The sequence below is a fragment of the Oryctolagus cuniculus genome, chromosome 13 (assembly GCF_964237555.1).
Source record: "Oryctolagus cuniculus chromosome 13, mOryCun1.1, whole genome shotgun sequence".
Lineage (NCBI taxonomy): Eukaryota > Metazoa > Chordata > Mammalia > Lagomorpha > Leporidae > Oryctolagus > Oryctolagus cuniculus.
In genome coordinates this window covers 91,185,825-91,211,804 of record NC_091444.1, presented here as the reverse complement: position 1 = coordinate 91,211,804, position 25,980 = coordinate 91,185,825, and the positions used below count along the sequence as shown (strand labels likewise).

Here is a 25,980-nt window from a genome sequence, read left to right as displayed (position 1 = left end):
AGCCTGAAGCACATCACTACCCTCTACTGACTAGAAAATGAAGGGCAAAGGTAAGAACCAATTGATAGCTTTCTCTTCTATCTCCTTCAAGCTCTCTCAAGAATTGTTACCAGCCAGTACCACAGCTCACTAGGCTAATCCTCTGCCTTGCGGCACTGGCATACCAGGTTCTATTCCTGGTCGGGGCACCGGATTCTGTCCCGATTGCTCCTCTTCCAGGCCAACTCTCTGCTGTGGCCCGGGAGTGCAGTGAAGGATGGCCCAAGTCCTTGGGCCCTGCACCCCATGGGAGACCAGGATAAGTACCTGGCTCCTGCCATTGGATCAGCGTGGTGCGCCGGCCGCAGCGCGCTGGCCGCGGCGGCCATTGGAGGGTGAACCAACGGCAAAAGGAAGACCTTTATCTCTGTCTCTCTCTCTCTCTCACTGTCCACTCTGCCTGTCCAAAAAAAAAAAAAAACCATAAAAAAAAAGAATTGTTACCTTAGTAATAGGTGACAGAGAAATCTTCCAAATAATCCATTTCTCTTTGCAGGCCAGACAAGCCCATCCACCTTCATCGACATGAACACTCAGTTGATCATCAACTAGAGAAAAACAAGAGGGGTTTAAAGTGTGAATAGGTCAAGGTGTTAAAATTTCTTTATATCAAAAAATCTTTTTTTAAAAAGATTTATTTACTAATTTGAAAGGCAGAATTATAGAGAGAGAGAAGGAGAGACAGAGAGATCTTCACCCACTGGTTCACTCCAGAAATGGCCACAAAGCCCAGGGCTGTGCTGGGCTGGAGCCTGGAACCAAGTGTTTCTTCCAAGTTTCCCATGTGGGTGGTAGGAGCCCAGGAACTTGGGCCACCTTCCGCTGCCTTCCCAGCTACATTGGCAGGGAGCTGGATTGAAAGTGGAGCATATGGGACATTGGTGCTAAGGGCCGCAACTTGACCCACTACACCATAGCACTGGCCCCATTCGCCAACATCTTTATTATCATGTGCTTCACCAAAAAAGGTAACTGTCATACACAGCAAATAGTATTCACAGCAAAAGCTAATTTGAATATTCAAAACTTAACAAAATACCAAAACAGATAACAAAGTTCTCTACTTCACTTTGATAGCCACTTTAGAAATACTTCCAAAGGCAAAAAATGTATCTTGGGCTTAGGTTTAGCATTCTTTCAGTTCTGACTCATAAATCACAGCCTCAGCCATCCTTCCTCTGGGCAGGAGGCCTGTGGCAGTGCCTGGGGAGTTTCAAGCCCACCTCCTTACAGGGTCACCAAGAGCGCCACCACACTTTCTGTTCAACTTCAATTCCCTTTGTGGGGAAGCAAGCATGAGTATCATGGCAAACTAAGTTATATTTGTTCTTCCTCTGGGAAATTGGTTCATTTTTTTTCTCTATACATGGGGAAATTAGTATTTCAATTTCATATAATCAGATAATGTTCTGTATCTCTTTAGACTATGATTTGTTAATTCTCAGGTTTTCCTTCTAGATTACTGATTCTTGATGTTTATCTCTAATAACATCATAAATATCATAAAAAGAAATTACTTTTCCCAGCATTTTAGGCTGCTACACTGTGGCATGCTAAGTTTGTTATAGCAATATAAGCAGTTTATATAATAAATGACTAACACATCTGAAAAAATTCTTTCATTTTTATTATAAACAGATTATCTTGCCCTCTACAAGAAACGTAGCAATGTGCATAATTTTTAACCAAGGAACACAAATAAATTCTCACTTACATTAAACATTTCAAAGAAAAATCATGTTCCTCAAAAAGAACTTCCTTTTCAAAAAGGAGTTGCTGAAAGGTACAATAAACTACTTCACTATGAAGATATACAAAATACATTCTCTAATAAGTGACAAAAACTAAATTAACCTATTGCCATGTCTGGTAGTAAACTTTCATAAACATGTTAACAGCCCTAGGAATTTAGTTAACTTGAGATTGCTCTCTGCTTGAAGGCAGAATGGTGGAGGAGAGGGGCTACAAAACAGAAGGAAACCCTGGACTTACTCTTGGATGTTTTTTTTTTCCTCTCTGATTTTTGGAAAGAGATGCACACAGCATCATGTAGAATCTTGAAATCTTTCTATCTCCACACAAGTAGCTCATGGACTCAGCCACAGACTGTTTCATATTCAGCTGGCGACAGATGAAGGACAGATAATTTTTAATTTTCAGCTTTCTGGACCAAACAGCTACCTTCAGCAGGCTTTTCTTTTCTTTTTTTTGTTTTTTGGTTTTTTTTTTTTTTTTTTTTTTTTTTTTTTTAGTTTTAATGGTTCTACTTAAACACAAATGAAATGTGCACAGGAGCTATCCATTTTCTTCACTGTTCAGCCTGGCATTGGGATTGGTGACTCTGATGCCAGCTGGGCTGCTCTCTCCATGATGCCCTCTCCATGATGGTTCATGGAGGAAACACTGAGCAATCTCAGCATGGCAAGATTTGTTGTGTAATAGCAACACCTCCAGCTCGCTGACATTGAGGGCTAGGAACTTCCAGATGCCACCAGGAAGCTTTGTTTTCCTATTGTTCCCAAAACCAATGTTGGGGTCAAGATCTGGCCATTGAATCTTCTCCATACCCCATTGTCAGTACTCCTTGATTTCTGCCACTTATCCTTAAACTCAACATCTTAGTCTGACTGGTGCAGGATGAGCTTGTTGGTCCTCTTTTTGTCAGTCTTAGGCTTCACAAGGTGTCTGAGGGCAGCCATGATACTTTCCTGAGGAGTAGTATATAGTCCAAGTATGACGAGGAATGTGTGACTCCTCTCTATAAAGTGCTGGGTCAAACTGCAAGCAATATTATCTTAGAATATCCTTGAGTTCCATGATTTCAACTTGGTTATCACAATGGTAACAACAGTTGAAGCATTGATGATCATTACCATGTTCTGGTCATGATACAAAACTGCCAGCTTAGGTGTAGACACCAATGTGCCTAATTTGGCATGACACAATGTCTCTGCCTGTCTTGCCCAAAGGAGTCACCAACTCATTGTGGTGACACAACAGTCTACATAGTCTCTTAGAAACAAGTCATATGCATCGGCAATCTGCCACCAATTCTAAGCACCAATGTGCCTAATTTGGCATGACACAATGTCTCTGCCTGTCTTGCTCAAAGGAATCTCCAACTTGTTGTGGTGACACAAGAGCAGTCAACATAGTCTCTTAAGCCAGTCATATGCATCTGGCAATCTGCCACCAATTCTAAGCACCAATGTGCCTAATTTGGCATGACACAATGTCTCTGCCTATCTTGTCCAAAGGAGTCTTCATTTGGTGGTGACACAAAAATGGTTGACATAGTCTCATAAGCAAGCCATATTCATCTGGCAATCTGCCACCAATTCCAAGCACCAATGTGCCTAATTTGGCCTTTGTGCAGCACACAAGAAATTAGGAGGTTTTCCAAGCAGTGAATGTGGTCAGCAGTATTCCTCCTGTTGTAAAGGCATCCTGAAATATGCTCGTACTGTACAGGTGAGTGAGTGACAGGATGAATTAAGGATGTAGTGAGGAAGGACACAAACATTTGAAAGCTGGGGCCAGTTGCTGTCTTTGAGGCAGTTGTACTGGTGCTTGTGATAAAATGAGAGGGAATGTGAATGAGCAGAGGGGTAAGAGTAGGTGTTTGGCAGTGGCAGGCCAGAATATGTGCCTGTGCCTATAGGGTTGAAAACAGACATTGAAACAGTACCCATGTGCTCACTTGGACAGTGGGTAACTGTTTCTTCAAAAGAAAAGTGGGGAATAGCTTGCACCAGATGCAGCAGGACCCAAAACATAATGGTTGCTCTGCATAATGGCAATGTTCTGCAGAGTGTGTTTCCGATGGAGTGCATCCTGGAGCACTCAGTCACAAATGGATTGGGTGGAGCATTTCCAGGAGATGCAAGCACAGACTTGGAGTCAGTGTGTACCCAGCTGTTGAAACCCCAGTCCTTTCTCTCTCTCTGGAGAGTTCATACATTTGGTGCAACACAGATATTGGCAAGCTGCAGGACATATGTAAGACCAAGCATTCAGACAGAACTAAGATAGTGGTGGTCAAGTTTGTTCAAAGGAAAGTGTGTTATTGATGGTCAAGGTTGTATAAGAAAGATATTGGTGGTCAAATTGTATAAAGGAAAGTGTGATATTGGTTTCAAGGTTGTTTAAGTAAGATGTTGGTGGTCAAGATTGTATAAAGTAAAGTGCGATATTGGTGGTCAAGCTTGTTTAAGTAAGATATTGGTTGTCAAGGTTGTTTAAAGGAAAGTGTGATATTGGTGGTCAAGGTTGTTTAAGTAAGATATCAGTGACAACCTTGACCACCAATATCACACTTTCCTTTAAACAACCTTGACAACCAATATCTTCCTTAAACAACCTTGACCACCAATATCACACATTCCTTTATACAACCTTGACCACCAACATCTTATACAAGCTTGACCACCAATATCACACTTTCCTTTATACAACTTGACCACCAATATCTTTCTTATGCAACCTTGACCACCAATATCACGCTTTCCTTTAAACAACCTTGACCACCAATATCTTAGTTCTGTCTGAATATTTGATCTGACGTTGTCCTGGAGCTTGTCAATCTCTGTGTTGCACAGTGTAACTCCTTTCTATCATCTCAGAATGCTTTTCCTTCATACAGTGCAGGTGATACGTGCTTCATTGGAAACATTCCTCTGCATCATTCATTTCCTATAAAAGATTTGAGAAAGAGTCAGAAATTTCTCCATCTTGAAAAGCTTCCAAATCCTGTTTGCCTATTGTCAACATGAATGCATGCAACACACACACATACACACAGCCACAATCACCACCCACACCCCCCCCACACACACGTACAATGTAGATTTTTTTTTCAATCTGCCACAACATTAAAAGCAATGTTCTATATTTTATGAAACCTGAAACACAGGTAGTAAAAGAAAAATAGGCAAATGGGATTACATCAAACTAAGGAGCTTTGGAACGGCAAAGGAAACAGCAAAGCAAACAGACAATAACAGAATGGGAGAAATATCTACAAACTAGTCACCTAATAAAGGATTAGTATGTTAGAATAATAAGGAGCTCATGAAACTGAGTATACACAAAACAAAAAATCCAGTGAAAAAATGGGTAAAGGACATAAATAGGCATTTTTCAAAGGATGAACTACAAAGGGCCAATAGATGAGGCCAGCATTGTGTGTAGCAGATTAAGCCTCTGCCTATGATGCTGGTATCCCATATGTGCACAGGTTGGAGACCCAGCTGCTGCACTTCTAATCCAGATTCCTACTAATGCGCCTGGGAAAGCAGCAGATCACCCAAGTCCTTGGTCCCCTGCACCCATGTGTGAGACCCAGCTCAAGCTAAGATGTTTATGAACAGCAAAGGAAACACTTGACAAAGAGAAGAGGCATCAGACCAAATGGTAGAAAATATTTGCAAACTATTCTCCTGATAAACCATTAAGATATAAAACATATAAGGGGCTCAAGAAACTGAACCAAAACAAAACAAATAACCCCATGAATAAATGGACAACGGAGATGAAAAGGCATTCTTCAAAGGATGAAATCCAAATGGACAACAGACACATGGACAAATGCTCGGGGTCTCTAACCATCATAGAAATGCAAATAAAAACCACGATGAATTTCATGTCACCTAAGTGAGAATGCCTATCATCCAAAAATTAAAAAGAAAAAGAAAGAGAAGTGCTTTTGAAGCTGTGGGAGAAAAGGTACCTAGTCCACTGTTGGTGGGAATGTAAACTAGTACAGCCATTGTGGAAGACAGTATTGAGATTCTTCAAAAATCTGAAAATACACCTATCATATGACCCAGCCCTTGCACTCTTGGGAATTTACCCAAAGGAATGAAATCAGCATATGAAAGGGTCATCTGTACCCCCCACATTGATGTTTATGAGTGAAGCTGACATCCTTATAGTTTATCATTTGTTACAGCCCTTGTCTACTATTGCACAACAGTGGTCTTTGTATTTTTTTCTGATTGAGTTCTTCATTGAGTGTAGGATTAAACCTGTGAGTATGAAGTGCATTGAATGTGTGGGGTTGAGTGTTTTGTGGCCACCAGTGTCCCATATGGGTGCTGGTTTATGTCCTGTGCACAACAACTACTAAAGGCCTGGCAAAAAAGGCCGAGATTGGCTCAAGTGTTTGGACTACAGTATCCCATGTGGGAGACCTGGAAGAAGCTCCTGGCTCCTGTGTTTGGCCTGGCCCAGCCCTGGCTATTGTGGCCATCTGGGAAGTGACCTACCAGATGGAAGATCTCTCTTTCTCTCCTCCTAATTCTTGCTTTCAAAAAATAAACAATATTAAAAGGGGGAAAAAAAAAAAACAGGAGGAAGGAGGGAGGGAAAGGAGACAACAAAGGTGGGAGGGATCATTGCAGGCTTGAAACTGAATATATGAAATACATGAAATCTGTTCTCTTCACGTAAATAAATATGTTTAATGAGAGGTTATTTTAATGCTAGCACCAGTACAACAGCTCTGAAGGGGTGGACCAGCCCTGGTTTAATAAATCCCCAAACATCAACTCATATGTGTCCTTTCTCACTATGTACTCCACTTGTTTCTTTCCTCACACAGTTGTAAAGGAAAGTATAGTTCAGGATGTCCTTATATCAGGTAGGAATGCACTTGAAACAATAGAGCAACTCTAATTCTATGCATTGAGCACAGCTCCACAGCATGCCTCCTAGAAACCTGATTTGAGGACAGCTTTCCAATATTTGCTTACATGAGCTCATAGGAAATCTTCATCTGGGCCCTGCTAGCAAAGGGTTGGCCATCTTGTACATGGCAGCCTCACCCTGATTATTGTATTTCACTTGGGCAAATTGTCTATTAAAACACGTTTTAGAAGGAGTCAATAGCCTTTCTGACACTATTGGAAGCATAGAATCGCTTTCTTTCACACACACACACACACACACACACACCGTTTCATATGTGACAAATAATTCAGCCCAATGTGGCCAATGTAGGAACATAAACCTTTCCTAATCTAACATGATGTTGTTGCAGTTAAGCTATTTTCTGATTTTTTTTTATTGGGGGTAGAGCACAATTTGAAATTCTACATTGCAGTCATTTTTAGGACTGTTTAAAATAGACTCCTACTGAATGCAGTCTCCAGAACTTTTTATCAAGCATTAACCTACTCTTCACTTCCCCTCCCCCTAGTCCCTGGCAATCAGTATTCTATTTTCTGTTTCTGTGACACTGAGCCCTACATATACCTTAAATAAGAGAAAGGAATGAACAAAGGCCTTGCACGGGAATGTAACTAGCCCTGGCCCCTGGTCTTTGTCAGCAGTTAAACACTGATCTAAAGCCTGCACTCTTCCCACTGCACACTTCACAAATGTTTAGGCACACTGAGAAGGAACACAGGCCTCCCAAATGGTGTCTTGACGCAGTGGAGAATGCTGGCCCGATCCCCTTATGGACTGCACACGTCCTTTCACTCTGGGCCAGTGTGTTTCAGGATGTGTTTACATCAGGAACAGACAGTGTGGAACAAGCTAGCTGTTAGGACATTTCTGCAATTTCCTATTTCATCGTTCCTTCCATTAGCTAATGTTCCATGGCCTAGAATCTTCTTACTCTTTTTCTTTCTGTTTGAGAATAGCTACCCAAAGTTTACATGAGCACACACATATCACTTTTCAAAAACCATTCTCTGTACTGTAGCTTCAAGTCCCTGTTTGTGCTGTACCATGTTTGAACCCAACACTCAATGTTTAGGATTCCTCTACTGCCCACTTCAACACTGACTCACCTGGCAAGCAGATCTGGATCTCTCTTGAATTCAAATCCCTTTTGTCATGTGGCAGACCCAGGAAATAGAGGGACTTCATGACCAGACTTCATCTGGGCCAATCACTTCTTAAAAGAAGATGCTAGAGGAAGCTAGAATCCTCTCCTGCATTAAAGCAGATGGCCACAGTCAAACCCTCTTTGTCTCAAACAAAAAAATGGATGTTTCGCACATTTGATAAAACAATCTGTACCAAGGTGTCCTGAATCACCAATAAGAAAAAAAATCACTCTTTCCTAACCTAACCAACTTGGTATTTTACACATTATTGGTTTGTAACTATGGTAACATACACATAAGTGTTGACTTGTAACCATAGAAACAGACATATAAGTTTTAGCAAGTATAATTCAGGAGGGCTATTATTACTTCTTTGAATCTGCCTCCACTACATGCCTTATTCGATATACTTTATCTTAAAGCAACAGAAACAGTCTTGGAAAAGAAAGAACCCCTCCCCCAAGTCCTGGTTTTAGGAGGCACCCACACACCGACGCTGAGGCCTGGGTTCCACTCATTGTGTGTTTCCTTCATTCTTCATTCACTCACTCATTAAGCATAAGGATTTCAGGACTGTTCAGGCTGGGGACACAGTGTGGCCCTGGACCTCACAGCTGTGTGGCCCTTTCTCTCAACTTCCTGAGTTCCTTGCTTTAGCTTTAGCTCACATTCCAGGGTCTGAAAAGCTCATCCCCCTAATCTAATAGCATCTGCCCAAGCTTTTTAGGAGCTCATGTGTAATCTTTCAAAATCCATTCCAGATTCTATAACCCCCAATCTGTTTTGTCTTTGTCCCACCCCTACCCCATGTTGTGCCTCTGAGTGTCCCATTCCATCCTCTGTCCCATTCCAGCTCTGAACTCACCTGACCCAGCTGCTCAGATATGACTTGGCTACTGGGCCACTTCTGGATACCACCAGAATAGAGCTTGGGGTTATGTGGCAGAAGAAAGAAGTGGTCACCCGCTGACTAGACCTCAGGTAGGCCAATCTGCTGAAAAAGATTTTGGAGGAAGTCAAACATCTCACACTTTACAACAGATGCCCAGAGTATGAACCCTCTGCTGATCTCATACACAAAATATGTGTGACTACATGTTACCTGTCTCTATGCCTGCAGGGCTTGGCCATTGGTTGCTGCTCAGCTCTGTCATGTGGAGAATCATTTTAAAAACAAGTGAATGGAGGTCATAAGGCTGCTGCAGTCCACTCGAGGACATGGAGAGCTATCATGGGAACACCACCGCTGCAACCCAGCATACTACTAAGCACTCACACACGATGATAACATCCCCAGAGAGAGGCCAGATGGCCTTCCTTTCCTCAATACTGGATACAACAGATTATACTGGTACAAGTTATTCCTGGGGAGACTCTCACTATCAACACTAAAGAATTCAGAATATTCAATGGGCTGCCTATGTGTCTCTCATGTCCCCGTCCTCTGCCACCTATATATCTACCTCTTGGTTATACATCATAGGTGGTAGAAGACAATGGGATCCATAAAATTCACATAGTGCCTCAGAAAATGTCATGTGTCCACACCATTTCAATGCAAGTACCACAGTTCATACTATCATTCTCCTATGTATCCATCCACATGCCCTGAACTGATGCATTCCTCAAATCAAGGAGAATTTCCCCCACCTTATGTCCCACAGCCTACACCACAGCAGCTGAGGCCACCACTACCCACAACATTTTTCTACCAGCAGAATAATGGTAGGATATGAATTTCCTAAATAGCACATAGATTTAGTTTAGTAAAATTACACATTTGGACAATTATTAAAATGTCAAAGGAGCAAAACAGTAACATTTCAAGGAATGTGGGGATTTCATACAGTCATGTGAGGATTCATGATAATCCTTGGGCCTAAGATTTTGTATTGTGCAAAATACAACTTTCTATATATCAGTGTGTTGTCTTTTGATATAGCAGTGTCAAAATTCACGACCTCAATAGCAATCAAGTGCTACAGACTGCACAGCATGATATTCCTATTAGAAACAACCATTTGATCAAAGCCCCAGTCTACAGTTATTGATGTATAATGACCAGTTGCTTGGATGAGACTCTCAAGTTTTGGGATGCCTGTTTATCAAATCCTGCACATCCTGAAGAGCTTTACTATACAGATGTGATACAGTATGATCATGGTAGCAACTGTGGAGACAGGCTGACTATCAGTAAGAGAACCAACCTTCTGAATTCACAGGGATCAAAATCTCCACTGAATTGCCAGCATTGGGGTGTGGCTATTTTAATAAACAAACAGAACAAGCCAACTGGTTTGGCCCTGGGAAGTATTTGCCCTGGGAAGAGTTGTTATTCATTGTATCAATCTTGCAAATCCAGCCAAAGATAACTGCATCTCTAAAGGTCATCTATCCAATGGAATCAACACTTTAGTGCCTCAAGTTCTCTATGGAGTAAATGGAATCTCAACCATCTTGGTTTTGGCACCCTTACAACTGGCGGACCTGTTTTGTCAATTCTGGGACAGAGATGCCAGAAGAAAACTAAAACCTTCAGGACAGCTCATTCATAGAGCAACTTGCTGACTCAATTACAATAGAAACAGACCTGCCTATCCTTGCAGCTAAGACTGGTCCAAGGGACATGAGTTTCTTAATCCCTCAAAGAAGGACTGCTTTTTCCTGCGTAAGGGAGCAGAAGAGCTATAGCTTAGAGGCCAGAGGCATCAGGATTGTCCAGAATTGTTCTCATCTCTCTGCACTCATGGGAGTTGTGTTATTGGATAGCTGTCATCCACAGAAATGGAGTCCAGCCACTGGAGATAATGTCATTGTTCACCAATTAGTGACTCCTCCTCTCCATTGCATGCCTGCTACAGGGATTTGCTGAAATTCCAAGGAGACGAAATTACTATAAAAGTCAGATTCCTGTGGGCAATGCCAGAGACTGCACCATGCTTATTCAACAACGTGTACATTCAAGCTATTTGAAAGCAGTCTAGTGACCCTGGACCTTGTTATAAAATATTTGGGGATTAAAAGAAACAACAAAGTTTGAGCACAACCAGATCAAGTCAATTATAACTACCACCACCCCACCAAACCAACAACAAACAAAAACCACACAGGTCCCCAGCAGCCTACAGTGGAATCCTCATGCCCTGTAGCTGAGTTCTCAGGGCTCCCCATTTCTTTCACTCACTTTAACTCAGGGCAGAGCAACAGAACACACCCTCCCCAAGAACAGAGGGGATGAATCCCTCTCATTCTCTCCTTCATTAGGCTCCTGCAGTTTGGTCTGCTCCAACCATGTTGTAAAGGCTGATGCAAGCACACTAATCAGGCAGGAGAGGATCTAACTGCCTGTTCAGAGAAAAGGAAATTGTTAGAGGTACTCTAGTCTATTCAGAGGAACCAAGTGCAGATGAAGGCAAAATACTTTAGTCACCTAACCAGGACTTGCTCATGGAAAAGGGTCCTGTAAAGAACCAAGTAATATTTCCAGCTGAGGGGTAATCTGTCCTTGGGGCCACATCCCCTATACCCACCATCATGTTTCTGGGAGTCTGGTTGTCATAACGGGGAGCTTCAGAACTGTGGCCGTGGGAAGGAAACTTCCTGCTGGGGTTCTTTTTGTAGGTGTAAAAGGATGGGGTGACTGGATCACAAGTGGGTGGGGGTGTGTTAGGGTCTAGAGGACTAGTAAGAAGGAGGAGTTGGGGATAACATAGAGGCTGAGTAGGAACAGGTAGGATAACACAGGGCCATGAGCAGGTTAGGTACGATTAGGAACAGAGTCTTGAGGAGCTGGGTGTGGAGTGAATAAGATCAGGTGCTGGGGAGGGGTGTAATTTGTCAGGGATGGAAAAAGATGACAAAGTGAGGAGACCTGGAGGAGGGTAGATTAGAGGATTATAATTTGACGGGCCTGAGGCAGGGCAAGACTGAAGCGAGAGGTCATACGGAAGGTAAGAACAGTGTGGAAGATCAGGCTGGTGTGGGAGACAAATGGGCAGACAGGACATAGTCGTAGAAGGTTGAGGTGGCTATGGAGGAATGAGAGGGAGGAGGTGGAGGAAGAGGAGGGTGAGGCTAGGGAGAAGGACCTTAGCGAGGGTGGGGCGGGAAGGAAGAGCCTGAGGAGCGGTCAGGCTGGGATGGACGAGCAGGGGGGCGAGGCAAGCGTCGAGGTACAGAGCGCAGGTGAGCATGGTCAGGAGGGTGAGGAGGAGGAGCAGCACGGGGCTGAGATGGAGGATACGGAGGAGGGTGAGGCTGGAAGGACGGAGCAGAAAGACGGACAGGCTGGGGCGCAGCAACAAGAGGCTGGAGTGGAAGAAAAAGAGGAAATGACTGATAAGGAGAACGAAAATGAGGGTAAGACTTGGGAGGAGGGTCAGAAGGAGGGTGAGGCTGAGGCTGGGAGAGAGCAGCAGGAGGAGTGCGAGGCTTGGGTGCAGGATCAGAAGGCAGGCGAGCACAGAGCGGAGAAGCAGCAGGACGCCGAGAGCGGGCTGGGGGACCAGGAGGGTGAGGGTGCTGCACAGATGTAGTAGGAGGGTGGCGCCGACGGGAGGGGACAGAAGGAGGGTGGCGTTGCGGAGAGAGACTAGAGGAAAGCCGAAGATGGCGCCGAGAAGCAGCAGAACGTGGAGAGCGGGCTGGGGGACCAGGAGGAGGGTGAGGGCGGTGTATAGGGGCAATGAAAGGTTCGCGCCAAGTTGAACGGACTGAAGGAAGGTGGCGCTGTGGAGATAGGCTGGACGAGAGACGAGGTTTATGAAGGGCAGTGACAGGAAGGTGGTGTAGGTGTAAAAGGGTAGGAGAAGGGTGAGGGTGTTGAGAAAGAAGGGCTAGGAAGCGTTTGCGTAGATCACGGCCGCAGGGGAAAGGAAGGCAGAGAGGAACATCTGGGGGAGGTTTGGACTTGGGTTTACATGTAGGAGGGCGAGGCTTGTGCTTGGGAGCAGGGGGTGGGCGGGGTTTAGGTTTAGTGACAGAAGGGCATGGCTGGTGTTTCCTATGACAAGGGGGATGAGACTTGAGGGAGGAACTAGGAGCAGGAAGAGGGTTTTGTGGAAGCCCACGACGGGAAGCTGGAGGGGCAGGAGCAGGGCCAGGTTGGGGTGCAGGATCAGAAGGAGGGTGGGGCAAGTAAGGAGGAGCAGGAGGAGGGAAAGGCTCAAACACTGGTCCGGGAGGAGGGTCCGGGAGAGGAGAAGCAGAGTCAGATGTGGGCAGGGCACTAGGAGGAGGGTGAGATCCAGATGCAGGACCTGGGGCTTTGGTCTGGTGCGAAGGGACACGAGGGAAGGATGGATAGTTGGGATGGAGTAGAGGGTGCAGAGGAGGATAAGGCCAGTTCAGAAATGCAGGGTGGTAAGATTCAAATATAGATTTAGGGGGGTCAGTCTGGGGCGGAGGAATAGACAGGTGAAGCCAGGGTTCAGGATCAGCAGGGTCAGGCCAGAGGGAAGATACGGAATAAGGGGGAATATGGTCTTGGGAGGCAAAACTTTTTTTAGTCTTATCTGTCATTCTGTCCTGCGTCCAGAAGTCAGAATCAGCGACTGGTAGGTGTCCAGGACTACAGCTGCTTTTATAGGCCAGCCTGTGTCACAGGGTCCCTTATGACATCAACATGCCCTGCCCCTCTGGGCAGTGAGTAGCCCCGCCCATCAGGGAAATGGTGCCATGGGATAGATTCAAGAGTAATCAAGGGAAATAGGACAGAGAAGAAATGGATCTATATGACAGTCCTTCTAGGGGTAACATGTTCTTTGGCCTATCCCTAGGCAGAGTGACCAAAGGCCATGGATACATTCTAATGAGAATGTTGGCACCTAGAACTGAGGTGTGATGTACAAATTGGGAGATGTGGGAAGATATCAGTTCCCCAGTTCAGCTAACTCATTTTCTTTTTCTTTCCTTTTTATTACTTTTTTTAAGATTTTATTTATTTGACAGGCAGAGTTAGAGAGAGGTACAGACAGAGAGTGAGGTCTTCCATGTGGTGGTTCACTCCCTAGATGGCCACAATGGCTGGAGCTGTGCCAATCCGAAGCCAGGAGCCAGGAGCCAGGAGCCAGGAGCCTCTTCCTGGTCTCCCACATGAGTGCAAGGGCCCAAGGACCTGGGCCATCCTCCACTGCACTCCCAGGCCACAGTAGAGAGCTGGACTGGAAGAGGAGCAACTGGAACAGAATCCAGCACCCCAACGAGAGCTAGAACTTGGGGTGTTGGTGCCACAGGCAGAGGATTAGCCAAGTGAGCTGTGGCACTGGCCAGACCATTAAATTTCAACATGAGCTTTGGAGGAGACAAACATTCAAACCATAACAGACTGTAAGGTTTGGGAAAATTCTGAATCCTTGGTCTAAGGTTCATTGTCCTCTAAGGCCATTTCTTTAATAACAAAGGACATTAAGTGTTTGGTCCAACTGAAGCTGAACCTTTAAGTGTATTCAGGTAATTTGCCAAAATCTGCCTAGTCTCTCTAACATAAACATTCCTACCAGGACAAGGCAGGGTCTCCACATTATTGCCAACAGGCAATCAGTCGGTCTTTGAAATGTCTCTTGTTTCTAGCCCTTCTTTTTCATTCTACTCTTACTGCCATCATGCCAGTCCAGGTTCTCCTGATGACATTTATCTACATATGAGGGATGCAGAAGAAAATTATACAGATATATATGTTGCCCGAGAATTGTATGTATCACATATAATGTGCTGTGTTGATGACTACTTATACACTTTAATACATGTGGAGGGATGACACACAGAGTTATTAGCCAGCCATGCCTTGTGCCTTTAGTGCTGGGAGCACCTCTGAGAGCAGAGGACATTCACAGCCTCAAGGGAACATTTCTTTGCCCCAGAGAAAGCAGAGCACAAATTAACCCAGAAAAACGAAGAAAATGGTAGATTTTAAAAAATCCAGTCTTGAAGACCCACAGCTGGGCTTCAATTTGACATCACCCCATTTTTGGGAAGTGTTTTGAGTGTTAAAAGTTTGGCTTTGAGCTGGCATCTTGGCACAGTAGGTTAAGCCATAGCTTGCAACTCTGGAATCCCACATCAAGAATGCCAGTTTGAGTTCCAGCTGATCTGCTTCCAATCCAGCTTCCTGCTAATGTGGCTGGGAAAGCAGCAGGTGATGGCTCAAGAACTTGGGTCCCTACTACACATGCAGGAGACCCAGATGGAGTTCCTTGTTCCTGACTTCTGCCTAGCCTAGCCCTAGCTGCTGTAGTCATTTGGGTAGAACCAGTAAATGGAAGATCTCTTTCTCTTTCTCTCCATTTCTCTCTCTCTCTCTCTGTATCTCTTTCTCTCCCTCTCCCTCTTTTGCTCTGCTTTTCAAAGAAATATATAAATCTTTTCCTTTAGAGGCAGGCACTGTGGCTCACTAGGCTAATCCTCCACCTGTGGCACCGGCACCCCAGGTTCTAGTCCTGGTTGGGGCGCCCATTCTCTGCTGCTTGCTTCTCTTCCAGTCCAGCTCTCTGCCATGTCCCAGGAAGGCAGTGGAGGATGGCCCAAGTGCTTGGGCCCTGCACCCACATGGGAGACCAGGAGGAAGCACCTGGCTCCTGGCTTCGGATCGGCACTGTGCCAGCCGTAGTGGCCATTTGAGGGGTGAACCAATGGAAAGAAGACCTTTCTTTCTGTCTCTCTCATTGTCTAACTCTGCCTGTCAAAAAAAAAATCTTTTCCTTTAAAAATAAAGCAAGCTTGGCTTTGAATAAAAAATCCAAAACCCCAAGGAACTGGGTCCATGAAGGTTGCACCACAGACATAAAAGTAGTCTTTCATGGTTAAAGTGCATCTTCTGCCCACGTCTCAGTGGCTATAGGAAGGGCAGGTGAGTGGACAGGCAAGAAGGAGCCTTGCTCCACCCTCCCCAGGCCTCAGACCTGAATGATGAAGAAATAGTGCCTAAGGGAGCAGAGCTGGCAGTGGCTGCAAGCACCCCCAATGATTCTGGGTACTGAGGGGATTTTCAGCATCATTTTATCTTGGTTTTCAGCACAAATTTGTTAAGTAACTTCAGTAACCTTCTCTTAAAATCTCTCTCTAATAAATGGGGTTAACAGCTGTAAACCCCAAGGGGTGGGATGTTACATGTTTATTGGCATTCCTCTGCCATGAACGAGCACCACCTATCACTCTACATGTTCACTCTTCTCCTTTGAATTCCACATTCTCTCAAGCTCCACCACCCACAAGTCAGGAAGGTTTTCTGCCAACTAAACATGGTCCTTCTCTAGCATTTGAGACTTTTCAATTATCTATAGAGCTGAAATCTTCATAGTAAAGTAATAAGCACTTAATAAAATGTACCCAATTTAGTTCGAGACAAAAGCACCATTTGACATCTAAAAATAACTCAAGTACTGAAAAATCACTAAAACTACAAACCATAAAGGCTTTCGGGGGCTTTTATTTAGTCCTTTTGTGTGGCAGGAACTTGGATGGCAGCAATGAATTACATGAGCTCCTGTCCTAGGATACTCCCATTCTAGTAGGAGATGATGCATAAGTCAACAGGTCACTTCAATACTGTACGTGCTGTACTACAGAGCATGGGGGGAACTGTTACTTCAGCCCAGGTAGTCAGCCAAGCCTTCTGGAAGAGAGATTTGGAGCTTAGTGGAGTGTCCTTGACCTGAGAAAAGGTGACTGTGGCTTCCTAGGAGCTGGCAGTATGGTGAAGGAGACAGATGAGTAGATGGATCACTACAATACACTGAGACAAGGACTTGGAGTGGAAGCAAACATGTGCTGCTCTGGGAACACCAAAGAATCATTAATTTTGTGGGAGGTTGTGGTTGGGGGTGTGGGATCTGTGGTCAGTGGGGAGTAATGCAATAGAAAGCAGATGCCCTGGGAGCACAAATGAAAGGAGAAATAGGGGGCCGGCACTGGGGCATAGCAGGTAAGGCCGCCACCTGCAGTGCTGGCATCCCATATGGGCGCCGGTTCGAGTCCCAGCTGCTCCGCTTCTGACCCAGCTCTCTGCTATGGCCTGGGAAAGCAATGGAAGATGGCCCAAGTCTTTGGGCCTTGCACCCATGTGGGAGACCTGGAAGAAGCTCCTGGCTCCTGGTTTTGGCAGTTGCATCCATTTGGGGAGTGAGACAAAAGATGGAAGACATCCTCTCTCTCTCTCTCTCTTCCTCTCTGTAATTCTGCCTTTCAAATAAGTAAATAAATCTTTATTTAAAAAAAGAAAGAAAAGTAGAAATGGAGATGTGCCAGGAAAGAAAGAGTGCAAACAAAAAACAAGCATTCCAGGTAAAGGGAGCATCTTGAGGCTAGCCACGAAGGCACAGATTGGGAACATTTTTTTAACTTTTATTTAGTAAATATAAATTTCCAAAGTACAGTTTATGGATTACAATGGATTTTTCCACCCATAACTTCCCTCCCACCTGCAACCGTCCCATCTCCCGCTCCCTCTCCCATTCCATTCACATCAAGATTCATTTTCAATTATCTTTATATACAGAAGATCAGTTAAGTATATATTAAGTAAAGATTTCATCAGTTTGCCCCCACACAGATCACAAAGTGCAAAATGCTGTTTGAGCACTAGTCATAACATTAATTCACATTGAACTACACATTAAGGACAGAGATGCTACATGAGGAGTAAGTGCACAGTGACTCCTGTTGTTGACTTAACAAATTGACACTCTTGTTTAAGGCATCAGCAATCTCCCCATGCTCTAGTCATGAGTTGCCAAGGCCATGGAATCCCCCTGGGCTCGCTGACTTTGATCTTATTAACACAAGGTCAGAGTCAAAGTGGAAGTTCTCTCCTCCCTTCAGAGAAAGGTACCTCCTTCTTTGGTGGCCGATTCTTTCTACTGGGATCTCACTCACAGAGGCCTTTCATTTAGATTTTTTTTTTTTTTGCCAGAGTGTCTTGGATTTCCATGCCTAAAATACTCTCATGGGTTCTTCAGCCAGATCCAAATGCCTTAAGGGCTGATTCCAAGGCCAGAGTGCTGTTTAGGACATCTGCCATTCTATGAGTCTGCTGTGTATCCCGCTTCCCATGTTGGATTGTTCTCTCCCTTTTTGATTCTATCAGTTAGTATTAGCAGACACTAGTCTTGTTTGTGTGATCCCTTTGACACTTAGACCTATCAGTATGATCATTTGTGAACTGAAATTGATCACTTGGACTAGTGAGATGGCATTGGTACATGCAATCTTGATGGGATTGTATTGGAATCCCCTGGCACATTTCTAACTCCACCATCTGGGGCAAGTAAGCTTGAGCATGTCCCAAATTGTACATCTCCTCCCTCTCTTATTCCCACTCTTATATTTAACAGAGATCACTTTTCAGTTAAATTTCAACACCTAAGAATAATTATGTGTTAATTTGAGCATTACAATAACATTACAATAGCAATTAAGTAGAACAAAAAATACTAAAAGAGATAAAGTATTAAATTGTACATCAACAGTGATGACAAGGGCTGATCAAGTCACTGTTTCTCATAGTGTCCATTTCATTTCACCAGGTTTCCTTTTTGATGCTCAGTTAGTTGTCACCGATCAGGGAGAACATATAACATTTGTCCCTCTGGGACTGGCTTATTTCACTCTGCATGATATTTTCCAGATTCCTCCATTTTGTTGCAAATGACTGGATTTCATTTTTTTTTACTGCTGTACAGTATTCTGCAGAGTGCATGTCCCATAATTTCTTTATCCAGTCTACTGTTGATGGGCATTTGGGTTGATTCCAGGTCTTAGCTATTGTGATTTGAGCTGCAATAAACATTAAGGTGCAGACAGCTTTTTTGTTTACCAATTTAATTTCCTTTGGGTAAATTCCAAGGAGTGGTATGGTTGGGTTGAATGGTAGGGTTATATTCAGGTTTCTGAGGAATCTCCAGAGTGACTTCCACAGTGGCTTTACCAGGTTGCATTCCCACCAACAGTAGGTTAGTGTCCCTTTTTCCCCACATCCTCGCCAGTATCTGTTGGTGGTGGATTTCTGAATGTGAGCCATTCTAACCGGGGGGAGGTGAAACCTCATTGTGGTTTTGATTTGCATTTCCCTGATTGCTAGTGATCCTGAACATTTTTTCATGTGCATGTTGGCCATTTGGATTTCCTCTTTTGAAAAATGTCTATTGAGGTCCTTGGCCCATCTCTCAAGTGGGTTGTTTTGTTTTTGTGGAGTTTCTTGATCTCTTTGTAGCTTCTGGTTATCAACCCTTTATCTGTTGCATAGTTTGCAAATATTTTTTCCCATCCTGTTGGTTGCCTCTTCACTTTCCTATTTCTTTTGCAATACAGAAACTTCTCAATTTGATGCAATCCCAACAGTTAATTTTGGCTTTGACTGCCTGTGCTTCCAGGGTCTTTTCCAAGAAGTCTTTGCCTGTGCCTATATCTTACAGGGTTTCTCCAATGTTCTCTAATAATTTGATAGCGTCAGGTGATAGATTTAGGTCTTTAATCTATGTTGAGTGGATGTTTGTGTAAGGTGAAAGGTAGCAGTCTTGCTTCATGCTTCTGCACGTGGAAATCCAATGTTCCCAGCACCATTTATTGAATAGACTGTCCTTACTCCAGGGATTGGTTTTGGATCCTTGATCAAATATAAATTGGCTGTAGATATTTGGATTGATTTCTGGTGTTTCTATTCTGTTCCATTGGTCTATCCATCTGTTTCTGTACCAGTACCATGCTGTTTTGATAACAACTGCCCTGTAGTATGCCCTGAAATCTGGTATTGTGATGCCTCCGGCTTTGTTTTTGTTGTACAAGATTGCTTTAGCTATTCGAGGTCTCCTGTGTCTCCATGTGAACTTCAGCATCATTTTTTCCAGATCTGAGAAGAATGTCTTTGGTATTGATTGGTATTGCATTGAATCTATAAATTGCTATTGGGAGAATGGACATTTTGATGATATTGATTCTTCCAATCCATGAGCATGGAAGATTGTTCCATTTTTTGGTATCCTCTTCTATTTCTTTCTTTAAGATTTTGTAATTCTCATCACAGAGATCTTTAACATACTTGGTTAATTTTATTCCAAGGTATTTGATTGCTTTTGTGGCTATTGTGAATGGGATTGATCTTAGAAGTTCTTTCTCAGCCATGGCATTGCCTGTGTATACCAAGGCTGTTGCTTTCTGTGCATTGATTTCATATCCTGCTACTTTACCAAATGCTTCTATGAGTTCCAATACTCTCTTAGTAGAGTTCTTTGGATCCCCTAAGCAAAAAATCATATCATCTGCAAAGAGGGATAATTTGAGTTCTTTTCTTCCAAATTTGTATCCTTTTAATTTCTTTTTCTTGCCTAATAGCTCTGGCTAGAACTTCCAGAACTCTGTTGAATACCAGTGGTGAGAGTGGTCATCCATCTGGTACCAGATCTCAGTGGAAATGCTTCCAACTTTTCCCCATTCAATAGAATATGGCCATGGGTTTTTTCATAAATTGCTTTGATTGTATTGAGGAATGTTCCTTCCAAACCCAGTTTGCTTAGGGTTTTCATCATGAAAGGGTGTTGTATTTTATCAAATGCTTTCTCTGCATCTATTGAGATAATCATATGGTTTTTCTTCTGCAGTCTGTTAATGTGGTGTATCACATTGATTGATTTGCACACACTGAACCATCCCTGCATACCAGGGATAAATCCCACTTGGTCTGGGTGGATGATCTTTCTGATGTGTTGTTGCATTCTACTGGCCAGTATTTTATTGAGGATTTTTGCTTCTATGTTCATCAGGGATATTGGTCTGTAATTCTCTTTCAATGCTGCATCTTTCTCCAGCTTAGGAATTAAGGTGATGATGGCTTCATAGAAAGAATTTGGGAGGATTCCCTCTTCTTCGATTGTTCTGAATAGTTTGAGAAGAATTGGAGTTAGTTCTTCTTTAAGTGTCTGGTAGAATTCAACAGTGAATCCATCTGGTCCTGGGCTTTTCTTTGTTGGGAGGGCCTTTATTACTGTTTCAATTTCTGTCTCAGTTATGGGTCTGTTTAGGTTTTCTATGTCTTCTGGTACAATTTAGGTAGGTTGTATGTGCCCAGGAATCTATCCATTTCTGATAGATTTCCCTGTTTGCTGGCATACAAGTCCTTGTAGTAATTTCTGATGATTCTTTTTCTTTCTGTAGTGTCTGTTGTAATATTTTCTTTTTCATCTCTGATTTTATTGATTTGGGTCTTTTCTCTTCTTTTTTTAGTTAGTTGGGCCAATGGGATGTCCATTTTGTTTATTTTTTCAAAAAAACAGCTCCTCGTTTGGCTGATGTTTTGTAATTTTTTTTTGATTCAATCCTGTTGATTTCTTCTCTGATTTTATTTCTCTTCTGCTACTAGATTTGGGTCTGGTTTGCTGCAATTTTTCTAGATCCTTGAGATGCATTGATAGCTCATTTATTTGGTGCCTTTCCAATTTCTTGATGTAGGCACCTATTGCTATAAACTTTCCTCTTAACACTGCTTTTGCCATAACCCATAAGTTTTGATATATTGTGTTGTTATCCTCATTTACTTCCAGAAAGTTTTTGATTTCTCTTTTGATTTCTTCTATGACCTATTGTTCATTCAGGAGTATGTTGTTCAGTCTCTATGTGTTTGCATGCATTCTAGGGATTCCTGAGTTGCTAATTTCCAGCTTCATTCCACTGTGGTCTGAGAAGATGCATCATATGATTCTAATTCTTTTAAATTTGCTGAGACTTGCTTTATGGCCTAGTATGTGGTCAGTCCTAGAGTAGGTTCCATGTACTGCTGAGAAGAATGTAAAGTCTTTAAATGTAGGGTTGAAAGTTCTGTAGATATCTGTTAGATCCATTTGGGCTATAGTGTCAATTAAATCTGCTGTTTCCTTATTGATCTTCTGTCCTGTTGATCTGTCTATTTCTGAGAGTGGAGTATTGAAGTCCCCCAGTACTATTGTATTGGAGTCTAAGTCTCCCTTTAAGTCCCTTAACATATCTTTTAAATACATCGGTGCCCTGTAGTTAGGTGCATATACGTTTATAATAGTTACATCTTCCTGTTGAATTGCTCCCTTAATCATTATATAGTGCCCCTCTTTTTCTCTCTTAACAGTTTTTGTGTTAAAATTTATTTTGTCTGATATTAAGATGGCTATGCCCACTCTTTTTTCATTTCTATTGGCATGGTATATCTTTTTTCAGCCTTTCACTTTCAGTGAACTTTCCCCCATGGGGCTTCAAGCCTCATTCCCTCTAGGCTCTTTCTTCTTTTAAAAAATTAATTCAAAAGGATGGTAGATTAGTCCATGTGTGCTACTTTATCAAAATACCTTAGTCTGGGTAATTTGTAGAACAGAAATTTGTTTCTCACAGTTCTGGAGGTTGGAAGTCCAAGATGCATGAGTAGCAGGTTCACTGCCTGGTGAGACCCTGATTTCTGCTTCCAAGGTGGTACCTCCTCACTGCATCCTCTGGAGAGCACACTGTGCTCTCTCATGGCAGGAAAGCAAAGGAGAGAACTCTTGCTGAAAATTCTTTTTAAAGGACATTAATTTTTTCATGAGGGTGGAGCTCTCAGAACTTTCCACCTCTTAACAGCATCACAATGGGTGTGAAGTTGCAACATTTGGAAGGGACAAAAACATTCAAACCTTAGCAGATGGCAACAGCAGAGCATTGCACTAAGCCCAAGGCCCTTCTGAGAATGGACCCTGTGCTGCTGAGGACCTATGAGGCTGGCCCTGAGATAGGAAAGAAGAAAAGCAGAACACCCTTTGAAAACAAAACAGCAGTGGCTTTCTCAAGATGGTGGTTCTGAGCCTATTTTAAAAGCAAAACCAGGCCAAAGGGAAAGCTCCCTACTTCATGGGCTACCAGCTAGTTTTATTTGGCTGACATCTCAAATTCAAAAATGAAACTCCTTTCCCTGAGACATCCTTTTGTTGCCATTTTTCTTTTATTTCTTGTGGGATGCACCACTTAAAATACACACACACACACACATAAACCAACCTGGATTCAGCCTGGTTAGAGGGATCGGCACTGTGGTATAATGGGTTAAGCTTCCACCTGTGATGTTGGCATCCACCTTCCAGGGGAACTCGTCTTCAAGGCATGAGTATCTCCCTGCTGGGTGTGGGAACCATCCCCATCCTCCACTTTCCAAGACCAAGTACTCCTTTTGGACTTCAAGCCCAAAGCAGGTCAACACACATCAAGAAACAAAAGCAGGGACTGGTACTGTGGTTTGCTGGGTAAAAGCTGCTGCCTGCAATGCTGGCAGCCCATTTGGGCAGTGGTTTGATTGCTGGCTGCTCCACTTCCAATCCAGCTCCCTGCTAATGTGCCTGAGAAAGCAGTAGAAGATAGCCTAAGTGCTTGGGCTCCTGCACCCATGTGAGAGACTTGGAATAAGCTCCTGGCTCCTGGCTTGGGATCAGCCCAGTGCTGGCCTTTGTGGCCATTTGGGGAGTGAACCAGCAGATGGAAGTGCTCTCTCTCTCTCTCTCTCTGTAACTCTCTCAAATAAAAAAATAAATCTTAAAAAAAAACTGGTAAGAAGTTGGGTCCTATGCCTGTTTCATTGTCTGTAAAATGGAAATAATTAGGAAGTTTTAAAGGGCCAGTTTAATATAAAGTAACTACAGCCATCCCATCAGTCTATACAGATTATCCTATCAAATGTTGCCTTTGAATTCTCTCTTGAAGTCATTGCTTTTTTATTTTATTTATTTATTTATTTGACAGGTAGAGTTATAGACAGTGAGAGAGACAGAGAGAAAGGTCTTCTTTCCATTGGTTCACTCCTCAAATGACCGCCATAGCCAGCGCTGTGCCAATCCGAAGCCAGGAGCCAGATGCTTCCTCCTGGTCTCCCATGTGGGTGCAGGGCCCAAGCACTTGGGACATCCTCCACTGCCTTCCTGGGCCACAGCGAAGAGCTGGAATGGAAGAGGTGCAACTGGGACTAGAACCCGGGACCAGAAGTCATTGCTTTTTCCCTCTCCTAGATTCTCACCTTTGGTCATTCATGGGATCCTGAGCATTGGCCTCCCTGGCTCGCCTTCTTGCATCTACTACTACCAAAATCATTTTCCTTGCAAACAGGTTCTGTCCTGTCACTGCTCCAAGAGCCAGCTTCTCTACTTACAAATCTTAAATCAGTTTTTAAAGTGTTGCCTAGTGGTCAAGTTTAAGCTTCCCTGTGTGGATTTCATGGCTCTCCCAGACCTAGTGGGAACCCTGGAGGGACAAGTTGATTGAGCTTCACAAACTTTCCTTTTATCATTCTATGTCTTCCTGTTGAGGAAGGCCATGAGAATGCAACCTGAAGACACGCTTAGGAGCACTGGAGCAGGGAAAACTGTACTTTTATCTACTCTGCCTAGCAGTTCATCCTTCAAAGAGACAGCATGGAATGCAGGATTCAGAGGCAATAGGTGAACACAATGTGGTCTGAAAGAGTACTGGTAACTGGGGAGTTAGAACATTATCTGAAAGCACTCACATTTCTAATGACCTAGACCTTTCATTCAACAACACTTCTCATTCACTGACTCTGAGCAAGGACTCAGATTTAAGAAAGTCCCCTGATATTGCCTTCACAGACTCCATCATCTTTTATAGTATTGTGCACACAAGGGTGGTTCAGAAAGTTCATGGAAAAATGGAATTAAAAGGTAAGGTTTTGTTGTGTGTGTGTGAAAAACTTTTCAAATGCAGGTATAGTTTTTCACAATACGTATTTTCCAGAAACTTTTTGAAGAGCCCTCATACAGTCTCATGATTCTTTCATGAGTCATCAGCGGAAGAAAGAAATTCAAGAACTACAGAGTGAGGTACTTGGTGGTACATGAGGAGAAACAAGAAAGCAGGGAATTGGCTGAAAAGGAAATATTGAACTACCTATCAAAGGACAAGGAGCCAAGGAACCATAGAACCATCCCTGGGAAGTGACCAAAATGGAGGAGTGGAGCAGCTCTCCTTGAGTATTTCTGGAGAGAGAGTGCAGTGTAGGAAAAGCAATGTCACCCATGTCAAGGAGATAAGGTAGCAGGCTGGGGAAGAGGTGATGACAAACAGGGAACCAGCCAGCACTTCAAGCAGGAGAAGTAAGAAGGGTCCCCATGACTCTGGGAGGGTAGCCCATGGAGGAATTGTGTAGGAGGCAGCAAAGTGCAGTGTTTAAAACAAATGTCAGCCAAAATTTGAGGTACAGACTTAAGGAGCAGAATGGGGTGGTCCTTGGGCCACATCAAAGCAGTGGCAAAGGGAAGAATAGAGAGAGCCATGTGGAAGGAAGAGGGTGAGGAAAACAAGGAGACTGAGCAGCAGTGCAGCAAGCCCTGGACAAGGAAGAGAAGTCTCAGGTAAGACAACTCGCCTTCTCTGCCATTCTTCACACGCCCAGAGACAGGCTTTTGTCAAGGCCAAGGTCATTTTGTGGGTTCTGTGTTTCTAGGGTGGCTCCTTCTGCAATGAGCGGATGCTCCAATCCAGCTAAAATGACAGACAGGAGGCAGGCATTTGGCCTACTGGTTAACATGCCTGTCTCCTACATCAGAGGGCCAGGATTCAGTTTCCAGCTCTGGTTCCTGAGCCCAGCTTCCTGTTAAAGTAAACCCTGGGAGACAGCCAGGATAGCTCAAATCTCTGGGTTCCTGCAACTCATGCGGGGGAACTGGATGGAGCTTCTGGCACTGTGCTTCAGCCCCAGCCACTTGTGGGCATTTGGAGAATGAAACAGCAGATGGGAGCTCACCCCTTCTGTGGGGAGCAACTGGGAGCAACTCGGACTAGACTAAGTTACTGGAATTAAGACTTATTCTATGCATCTGCTCTCCCACAATATGGCGCTGGGAGAGGAGAAAACAGCTTCTACGCAGCTGCCTCTTGCCAACTTGAGTGATGACCTCCAGGAGCTGATCCTGCTCCTGATTGGAGGAGAGCAGCGTACTCGGCGTGTGGGTAGCAGAGTGGGGATTGGTGGAAGAGGACTATAAAGGAGGAGAGAGACAACATGCACCAGGAACATCTATCTGAAGGAACACCTGTGCAGCCCCTGAGAGAGCCGGCCAGCGGTGTGCCGGCGTGTGTTCCACGGAGGTGGAAGGGACGGTAGCCAACCCGGGAA

The 25,980-nt window shown here is 43.7% G+C and overlaps 1 protein-coding gene across 1 annotated transcript in view; it reads right to left on the bottom strand.

Annotated features, from left to right (window-relative positions):
* The window catches only part of LOC103352187 (sickle tail protein homolog), a 97,334-nt gene that overhangs the window by 4,986 nt on the left and 66,368 nt on the right, over window positions 1-25,980 (bottom strand). The window contains 4 exon segments of the mRNA XM_051832430.2: window positions 484-587; window positions 2,032-4,731; window positions 7,836-7,979; window positions 8,740-8,868. The gene's annotated coding sequence lies outside the window, so the exon portion shown is untranslated.